This window comes from Zerene cesonia, chromosome 17, assembly GCF_012273895.1.
Source record: "Zerene cesonia ecotype Mississippi chromosome 17, Zerene_cesonia_1.1, whole genome shotgun sequence".
In the NCBI taxonomy this organism is placed as follows: Eukaryota; Metazoa; Arthropoda; class Insecta; order Lepidoptera; family Pieridae; genus Zerene; species Zerene cesonia.
In genome coordinates this window covers 6,693,924-6,704,575 of record NC_052118.1, presented here as the reverse complement: position 1 = coordinate 6,704,575, position 10,652 = coordinate 6,693,924, and positions in this window count along the sequence as shown.

Sequence of the window (10,652 nt, the reverse complement as noted above, 5' to 3'; positions counted from 1 at the left end):
TCACAATTCAGTAGATAATATGTATTATATAAGTCGTAGGACATGAGTTTTGACTGTTCAAATGTAATTTTTAAGAAGATATTCATCCAAATTTCTCAAAAAAAAAAAATGTAACCAAAATTCTTGAAAACGACAGAAGGTTCTTAATTTATAGCAAAATTTTTATCCGATTTCTAAGTGCTATATATTAAATTCTTTTAATGTGACCCTGTATTTTTATAATGTGGTATTATCATCTACTACTATATACTAACATCTTTGTCATTAATGGAATAATAATTTATCGATACTAAAGAAAACACAGCAGTATTTGGCGAGGGGTCAATAGTCACTATTCTTGGTGGTTTTTTACTCCGTTTCCGCCCACTGGTCGCCCGCCGTTGCTTTTTGGCAATTTTATTTATTGCCGATATCTCAGCCCTGTACCCAGAGGAAAACTCGGATCATGTTAATTTCCTGTGCGACGCAACATTTTTATTTGTACATAAATCGATAATATATATATATCAAAGAATTAATATGACGAAAAAGTATTTTAGGAATACCTAAATGATATATATCTCCTATGAGCTTAAACTAGACCTAAACTCGATTGAGAATAATTTTTTAATTATTAATTTTAACAATAGGTAGTCAGGTAACTAACAATTCAATAAAATATATTTAAATATGTTTTTTCTTCCCATGATTTATATTTTGAGAAGTTAATTGCTTGTTTTTTCGTTAATAGTGATTAATCGCGAGGCGGATTTCCAATACGTTTAGCTTAAAAATCTGTGTTGTACACATAATTTTCGAATTCAAATAAATTAAAATTTATTAAAAAAAAATCATCTGCTCTACACTACTACCTCTGTTTATTCACTTATAGCCTACTTTCATTTTTTATATTGAGATATAAATAATTTTGACTCATGACAGTATGCATCCAACATTTCAAAATAAGGTTGGCAAATTTTTTCTATGATTAGGGAATTATTCCAGAACCGGTATTAACGGCCGTTTTATACAAAGGGTCTTCCGTAAGGGCTACACATTTAAATTCCCATTTTTGTACCACATTTACATTAAACTCCACGCACGCTAAGATGTCAAGGTACGATGTATCCCTTGTGTAGTAAATTGGGGGTCAGACAAAAACCGTTAAGCTTACTTATACATACTGGGCCCATAACGTCCAGCCGTTCGACCCCTGTCGTTGAAAAAGTGCGGAACCGTCTACTCAAAATCTTTTTTATTCCTTCACTGTCCGCTCCGTGCATGTAACAATTCGCTCTTTTTTTGATCGCATTATTATCGATCGCCATTGCGTATAGAACTGCTTGTTTTTTTTTGAAAAATTGTAAATTCCGAGGGGACAATTATAAACACATGCGCGAGCGCGTCAAATCTTCAGCCGGCTCGCGCTCTTTCGGGGATGCATTATGGCTTTTTTAAACTGTTTTACGGGGGAAAGGTATTTTTTAAAATAAAATCACTTTTTTTGTAAAAAATGTGTGTCCCCGTAGTTGCGTCCAATTGTTGCGTGTCGGATGAGCACGCGTTAAGTTTTATGTCAGGAAGGGATTTTTTATTGCATGGTGTGTGCCACAGTACGCACGCGGTTAACCAAACTCAAGTACCTATGTGTCAACGTAAGACAGACTTGTGCGCACGATATTGTATAAACCCTTTTTCTTACTCTTATATTTTTTGTCACAATTCTAGCCTCGGGTTCTATGAGTTAATGAAAGGCGTAGGATCCTTTCCTTTTCCATTTGAGTAAACAAAGTTTGTATACGTTTGTGCTCAATGTCACGAATGGTTCTCATCTCATGACACGTCACTTTTAACTCATTGATGTCTGTAAAATACATTACACTCATTGATTTCTTTGTAAATTTATGTTTAAACATTCGATTGAATATTCTTTTTGGACCGTTTAGCAACTTGTTTAAGTAGGGTTAACAATAGTTATTTTCACATAAGAAGTGAACATACTAGTCTAAATATTCACAAATCTTCGCCCCGGTTTTGCTAGCACATATATAGATTATACCCTCTAGCACTCAGGGATTAAGTATTTAAAGAAATAATTAAATAATTTTACAGAGAGAGAATCGGTCTAGTAATTCCTGAGATAAACGCGTTCAAACAAACAAACCCTTCAACTTTATATTATTACGTTTATACACACTAGGTATATATATGTACGTACAATATATCATAAAACACTGAGCTAGTCTATTTTCCATTACATGTAAGAGCCCGACTTATCTTAGTTTGGCAATATACTTATATATAGTAAATAAAACACGGTCTAGTATCGGAGGGTGACAGCGAAAGAGGTGAAGTTACAACTTTTTACTCCCTTCGTAGGGAGAAGGGCCCTCCCCGCGCGGAGGGTCTCCGGAGATGAAAGTTTTGTGGGGTTAAGCAACTAACACACACGCATGTGACTCAAACGCGCGCAGTTACCTAACTCTAAGTTTAATTGTGTCTTTTCAATCGATACTCTTGCTGAAACCACACAATCTACGGTCACGTGGTTGACTCATGAGCCTTATAATAGGTGTAATAAATACGTACTCTAGTGACATTTTTAATCGAAGTAACAGTAAGTAACTTGCAAAGAAACTAAAGAACTCAGGTGTAGGTTTTTAATAGAAATCGGTCAAGAGCGAGTTGGACTCGCTAAATTATGGATTCAGCAAAAAAATTGTCATCCACCTGAATTATGATAATATCAACGGTTGATTAACCTCAATTTATTATTTGTTATTATAGCGGCGAAAATACATCATTTCTGTAAATTTCAACTGTTGAACTTAATTTTTTCAGCATTGGGTTGGTAACCCTAATGATGATTAAAGTTTTGCTGAAAAATTCTTTATGTGATGAAATCTAGATTACATATTATTGGTAGGTAAATAGCGAATAAGTGTACAAAAGAAAAACTTGTATTAAACGATTTCGTAAAGGGTTTTTCGTAAGACGAACGATTCCGTGTATAATAAGTATTATAGTGTGAATGGTGACACCTATTACATACCTGGATATTCATATTTCGACATTAAATACATTTCATACAATCAAATTATCAACATCAATATTTTGGATTGATTGTATTTTACTCACTATTATTAGTAGTTGATATAGTTGCGAATATAACAATGTTATTTTAATTCTGTTTGGAAAAAAAATAAACTTAGTTATTGTTGTGTTGAAAATCTTATAAATAGTGCATGCATAATTGTTTATTAGATAAAGTAGTTGAAATAAATTCAAACAAAAATGTGAAAAATGAATGTTTTTCTGTCATCTATGTTACTTTAATTTCCGCAATAGAATTGCAAATAAGTGCTAGAGAGCGACCCTTTGCGGCCACTCCCTTTGCGTTCCCTTTCAAAAAGTGGACAATTGCATACAAGCTGGTTGCTTTGCATAAATCAATGAGAATGGCCATTGTGAGAGTTTGTGGGGTGAAACAAGCTAGATACGGGTTGCGAGTATATAATTTGCGCGTGGATGTTATGCGCTATCTTTATTAACATTTGAGTAAGTATATACTAGAGTTTGTATTATATATATGACATGTTAAGTTTTATTTTTTCATATAACAAATTTTTGGCATGTCAGGGATGTAAATTATGACTGCTAATACTTGCTACGAACTCAATAAATTAAATAAATTTTATAGTTTTCGAACTAAGCTTTTAATCCGTTCATTGCTTCGTTAATGGCTTAGTTTTTTTTTAATTGAACCTCTAAATCACCAATTATAAATGAATATATTTTTGCTACTGTATGACCAAGAGATCAAGACTAAGAAATATTGTTATGTCATTTACAAAATTAAATTTCAAACTATTCTAATTTACATTCCGTATATATTTTTTGGTGATTGAATATCTTAAATCTTTAAAAATAATTTTCTACTTAAGGATCTTTTCATTCGTAAATTGATTGAGCAGTGTCAAAACTACGCTAATACAATTTATAAGAATCAATTTATTTCCTTAGTTACAATGCGATTGATATGAGAATACAATTCTCGGAACGACGATCGGATGACGTGATATCAGATGGGTCCTGTTCACACATTAAAATAAAATTGCATATTGATCACATATTATGATATCCAAGCAGTTTTTTTACCGTTGGAAGATTGTATCAAGCGAGTCATTTTAAGACAATAAAATATTTAGGCTGTTATTTTTTATGTGACGACATTTTACTGAATTATGCTTCTAAATTAAAGATCATGTGAGAACAATAATTATATCCGAATAAATAAATAAATAAAAACTTGAATAAATGAAATATGCTATCTTAACAGATAATTGTTTGCTGGTTGGTAATCAGTCAGTCAGTCAGGTACATATATAATCTTTCAAAGTAAAACTTTAGAGGCAGAAAATTTAGATCATAAATATATATATTGGTCATTATATTTGAATGTAGATAGTATTTGAAAGTGATTAGAAGTCTCGATATTACAAGATTATACTTGAATGACTAAGTGATAAAATGAAGGTTCAATACAGAAAAATAAAAACATTTTAACTTACAATCATAGAAAATTTATTAAAAGAGTATAATTATTCTATCGATTAAAAATCATTGTTCACACACGTCTTTGTTCATTCCAAGTTTTTACCAAAAATACGGAAATCATCGGGCGGAATGTTTAGTTTTGTCATCGATTACGCAAACTGTTTCAAGGGTGCGCTGAGCTTGCCATTATGAAAAAATATGAGAGCGTATATATACAAAAACTAGATGCAGCTGTCGTGAGGCACACATGCGAATTGTAGCAAACACGATGCAATACGAAAGGGCTTATGTCGCAGTTACAGCGGGGCGAGATATGTCAGTTTGGAAGCATACGGCGTTCATATGAGACGACCCTCGCATATAGGCCCAACGGGAAGGGTTCCGCGTTGAATCCGCGCTCAGGAAGGGTTTGCCAGACGCCCGCCGACGCGCAAGCGCACGCGATCCTGCAAAAAACTAACACAATGAGCTCTACATCGCTGTTTTATTGTTAATACAGTAGATTGTTCGTAAATTTTACTTTTTTTGCTAAAAACGTAATATCATCAACTCGTTCACGCCCGGCCTTTCAATGGGAGCTTTTTGAAGAGGGACGAGAAAAATTGTTGCAAACGGGTAAAAAGTGGGTCAGAAAGGGGTGCTTTTGAAACTAGTAATCACTACTTTGCGTCGATTGATTCCCGTTATTATACAAAAAAGGTTTGAAATTGAAATTTCCAAATTAGTGTAAAGATGATCCTTTATTATAATCGAAATAGTTCTATAATTACAAATCGTAGGTATAGATACTTTTAATACTTGGAGACGAACCCGTTACGTTGTAAAAGGAAAATATAAAAAAAAACATTAGTGTTAATAAATATTAAACAGATTTTTATTATTTAAAATCTATATTTGTTCAAAATTACACTTTTAATAACATTTATATGGGATTGTCATAATCAGTAATAATTGAATCCTATCTACATACCTATCCCTCTTTCTTCTCGAACTATGCCAGTGATCAAAACGAGCGAGATTTCCCCTAAAATGGAAAAAATGAAATCTCAATCATTTATAAATTAGTTCCGCGGACAGTAAAGGCATTCATCCCTTTATCTATTTTACAATCGGCCGCAATAAAAGGGTATGAATTGATTGTTAGTAACATTTTTTATGAGCGTTTTTTATCGAGTGACAAATAATTTATGATTTACTCCCAGAAACCTACCTACTGTCGCAGCAACAACTCACAATTTTGCACATGGAAACGTTTTATTTTTTTTATTGTACATACATAACGTGCCTGCACTTTGATATGCATAATTTTTAACAAGGATTTTCTAAACATTGTTTTTTCTAATACATTTCATTTTAAAACACAATAAATACAAATGGTAAGATGTCCTTACCCAGTTCAGTAATTTGCAATAGAGCTTTGACATAAAAGAGTTTTTAAAATGTAATTAGTTTTCAATAATAGATAATATTTGAACAAATTTGTAATTTACCTCCTGTTAATTAATTTCTATATCTAAATAATATATTTAATTATAAATCGATAAATTATAAGTCATATAACCACATGAATTCACGGGTCTTGCTAACAGTAATCGTTTTACCTGTATGATAGTAATTACACGATGTTTACACGGATACAATTCCTTTGAAATATTTCCCCAACCCTTCTATTGTAATTTTTTCATCAATGCACTTGTGCTCCGGACGCGTCATTTATTCACATATTAACATCAATAATGATAGAGCCTCGTGAATTGCGCTAGCTCTCCGCGTTACATTAAGTACCTAATGTAAAGCGACATAAGCTATATTTTGGCTTACAAAATAAGCTGAGCAAAAATAACATTTACACTGTGAGTCAGGTAGGTATAATTCAACCCTTTCCCTTTTTGTATCATTTTTTTAGTTAATTTTTTGTCCATGAATGCGTGACTTGAGGTATGGTATAGTTGTATTACTTATTATTAATATTTGTTATTTTTAAAGAAAAAATATCTGACTGCCGTGACAGTTGAAACACCAACAGCCCTCTGTGGACACGGTGTTTTTTGAGCCGTCACCTGTTGTAGATTATATGAAACAAATACTATATTTCTTTCAATGCGACATTGACAATATATTTGATAAGTAAATTTTGTTTTTTTTTATATAACATCAGAGACCATATGTTTTCTGCTCAACTCGATATATTTTTTACAATACCTAACAGATAACCTTAAAAGAACCCTTAATCTGAGTAAATTTTATGGAAGAGTGTAATAAAATTAGATTATGCGGCGTACAGTGATGGCCCAATGTTAGGACCTCGGACTTCAACTTTTTTTTGTGAGAAGTACTTTAGTGTTACTGTTTTATGAATATTAGTACCTACATGATCACCTTAGACTCTTTGCGCATTTGATATTTATATCAGCTCAACCAAAAAAATGTTATGAAGAAACTTAAATTTATAAATAACATTTACATAATCTTGGACACTGTTTTATAACATCATAAGTGGCAGATGTGAAAACACATTGCAACAAAAAGGTTATCGATTACCGTATGATCCAATTAGTAGATATCGAAACAATCGGCCGTTTTGAGCCTTAAAGGCGTTCAAATAGCTCTATCAATATCTTATGGAATTAGGGTTATACGATACCCAACAGTTTTTTCTCCAGACACGAGACTTACCCCTTTTTTAATCGGATTTCAAAGGCGCGTGTGTCGGTTTTTTATGCGTATCAATAAAAAACTACAATCCACCTTACTCGTGGGGTTATTTTTTAACGATTTCATTAGGCGCTGGAGAGGTGAATGTTTTAATTTAATCAGTTTGTTCAATCCCTTAGGGCATAATATAAGACAATCGTTAATCATTTTAAGTTTTCGGACTAAATTTCGTTAGAAATTATTTTCTTGCGTAACTAATGCAGTTATAATATAATTGATCTAGTTTCAGAATTTAGACCCGAATATTAAAAGTAAATTAATATAAAATATAAAAAGCGTCGTTATTAGCTGTATGATCTTATTAAAATGCAAGTTTATTATAATTATGTTAAAGAAATTTGTGACAGTGGCGGAAATTTCTTTTATAAAACGGATCGTATAGAGGAAAAAGCTGTGGAATGTCATTAATATTCAAAACGTTACTAGGAGGGATTATAAAATAATAGGAGTAATTTGGGACGGCACGCCTGCCCGCTGTCTGGAATTCCTTGATCAGATATGCATGGAAATATGCCTTATTACATTCTTTCAAGTTAGCTCATTTAGGCATAATACCTACACGACCTTAATTGAATTTCGTATGATTAATTACAATTTCATATTATATTTTTTAAAGTTTTATCTTTAGTCGGGTAGTGAAAAATTTGTACCTAATAGAGCGATAAAATAAATTTTAACGGATTTAAGAAAATTTTATAGATTTAAAAAAAAAATAATTAACCGATTGGTAATTACCCTAGAAATATAAAAACTATTCACATAAATTATAAAAACCTTTTTCAATCTACAAATTAACCATCAATTCTTTCTACCGTCTAAAGTTGATAAGGTAATTAAATAATTATTGAATTGTAATTTATTTCGTAAAAATACCTAACCTTTAATAGTAATATTAATAATAAAATACTTATTGTAAACAATATTCTTTCTATATACGTACTATACTTTCAATACAATATACTTACTATACTTTCTATATCTTTTCATCACACTTCCACACTTATTGTAAGTACATAATATATAGGTGCCGTATCATTTTATTCTATTCAGATTAATTACGTAAAAAGCACAATATCCCTTTTCATACTCTTTTATGATATAAGCGTCAAGGCAACAGTGGCAAGTAAATTTTTTTGTTTCCACGTAACCCTATCATTAAATTCTATTAAGGAAATAGTTTTTGTAGACGAAAGGATGTCAATTGGAGCAATTAGGCCACTCATAATTACAGCTTGTTACTTTTCTATTACTTTTCGAACATTGTAATGTATTTAACTAGTGATAAACTTAAATTTATTATTTTGTCCATTCTTTGGTGCCTGTTGTTCTAATTACGGCAATTATTTTTAATGAAGTTTAAGGTGGTATTAACATTTTAGTTGAAATCTATTTTAATTAATGCAATTTATTGGTAATTGCTACTTTATTAGGGAAAAAAATAATTTACCTACGTTAATTTTTAATTTTTTTAACATCGTAGTATTGTATCGGAAATTAAAAAATTCTGATTTTAAATTAGCTACACAGATACGTTCTGAAGCTTTATAGTAAATACCGTAGTTTGTGTTAAATAAACACGAAGTAACGAATTTCTTTAGATAGAGCGTCTAGACTCTTGAATAGTCCACTACTATTTCGATCTTTTTTTTGATAACATATAATGTTACAGAAATGTAGAAATAATAACAGCAAAATATGTTATTGTTTAAGAAGAATAATGTATATTATTTGTGGTAGCATGGAATAAATAATTATCTACAAAAGAATTAATATAAAAGTATGTCGAGTTTCTTGGGGTACGAAATGAAATAATTATTATATCAGCGTGTATAGTTTGAGATAGCTCGTGTGTCGGACATATGTGAGATTCGGATGCGGTAGATCTCATGTGGGTGCCCCCGCCTACGGGTTGCCTAGCAACCGTTTGTTTTGCCGACACGGGGCGGGTTAGAAAGGGTAGGCTCCATGATTGATCAGCCTATCTCACACCAAATGCCTACAGCTACATAATATTTCAAAAATAGTTCTATTAAAAAGACAATTACGCCAAGAAAAGCAGCACGTTTCAATTTATATCGAAAATATCTAGTCTCAAAATAATCCGTTTTCATTATATCCTGTATATATTAAAGCTTACCCCTTTCTTAATTAAAGAAAGATTGTTCTTTTATAGAATATATCTAAGTAAATATATTTAAGCCAAGCTAGATATTTTTTTAATAAGCTAAATGTTTTCGAGAAACGTTCACATTAACACATCATAAAATTATGTTTTAGGCAAATAAATAAGACAAAATTTTAAATTGAAAATGTTGAAGTAATAGCCTTTTTGTTACAGGAATTTTTTTTCGTTTATGGTAATCCTAACTAAGAAATATTTTGTAATCCGTAAACTCTACTAATAGAAAACATGTTTCTCTCATCGAAAGTAACTAAAATCGATCATATGACTTGTAACATCGTATGAAGGTAACTATCTATCTTTAAATTTACCTAGCTATATTTAAATTTAATTTTCAATTTTACATTAACAACGTCACAACTACGTACCCAATAAGTTTACAAATGCTACTTTATAATTAACAATTATTTTAACAAAGGATCCTCAAAAAAATTGGGTCCATGGTTTATAGTCCGGTCATTTATTTTTTTAGAATTCCCAAAAGCGTGTCCAGGAACAAAATTTGCAATAACATTGAAATATTTATGCTGTTTTCAATTCTCATTGTGTCCTTCATCATTTTTTTAATGTCTCACAAAGAGTTTATGCCAATATTCAAATTCGTAGAAAAATAATGCGCAATTTACGTAACCGTAACAGCACTTCAACCAAAATGCACAAAGACCTTCAAGGAAGACACAAACACATTTTATCCAAGGATACTTAATAAAATGATTTCCATAATTGTGTTTTTGTACAATTTTGTACAATAACAAATACCTAAATCTCAAAGTGCATATTATATAAATAGTATACTAACTAAGGCAGGAGACAAATGAGTAGAGTACAAATTTTAGAAGTACCTATTGCATACAACCCCCGCTTCCAAGGGAGTATATAGACTGCCAGGAACATGTGCCTCTAATTCTAAAATCACCATCTAATTACTTGTTTTAGCTAATGTTAAATATTATTATAATTTCCAAAATTCCACACATTCTCAACTTGTCAAGCAGGCAGTTATTCTTAGTAGTAATTGCAAAAAGAATGGAGGACTTGGCTCGGTGGTGATCCATCATCCCTCCACTGACCGCTGCCCCCACACCCTCTTACTTTTCACTTTCTCTACATATTTTAAGGAGAGTAAAACTTTCCCTCCCCGCTTTTATTTTTCCTCGTCGTTAAGTTGCTGATATAGTTAGCTTTACGCAAGTGGAGATCTTGAGAAATATTATATTAT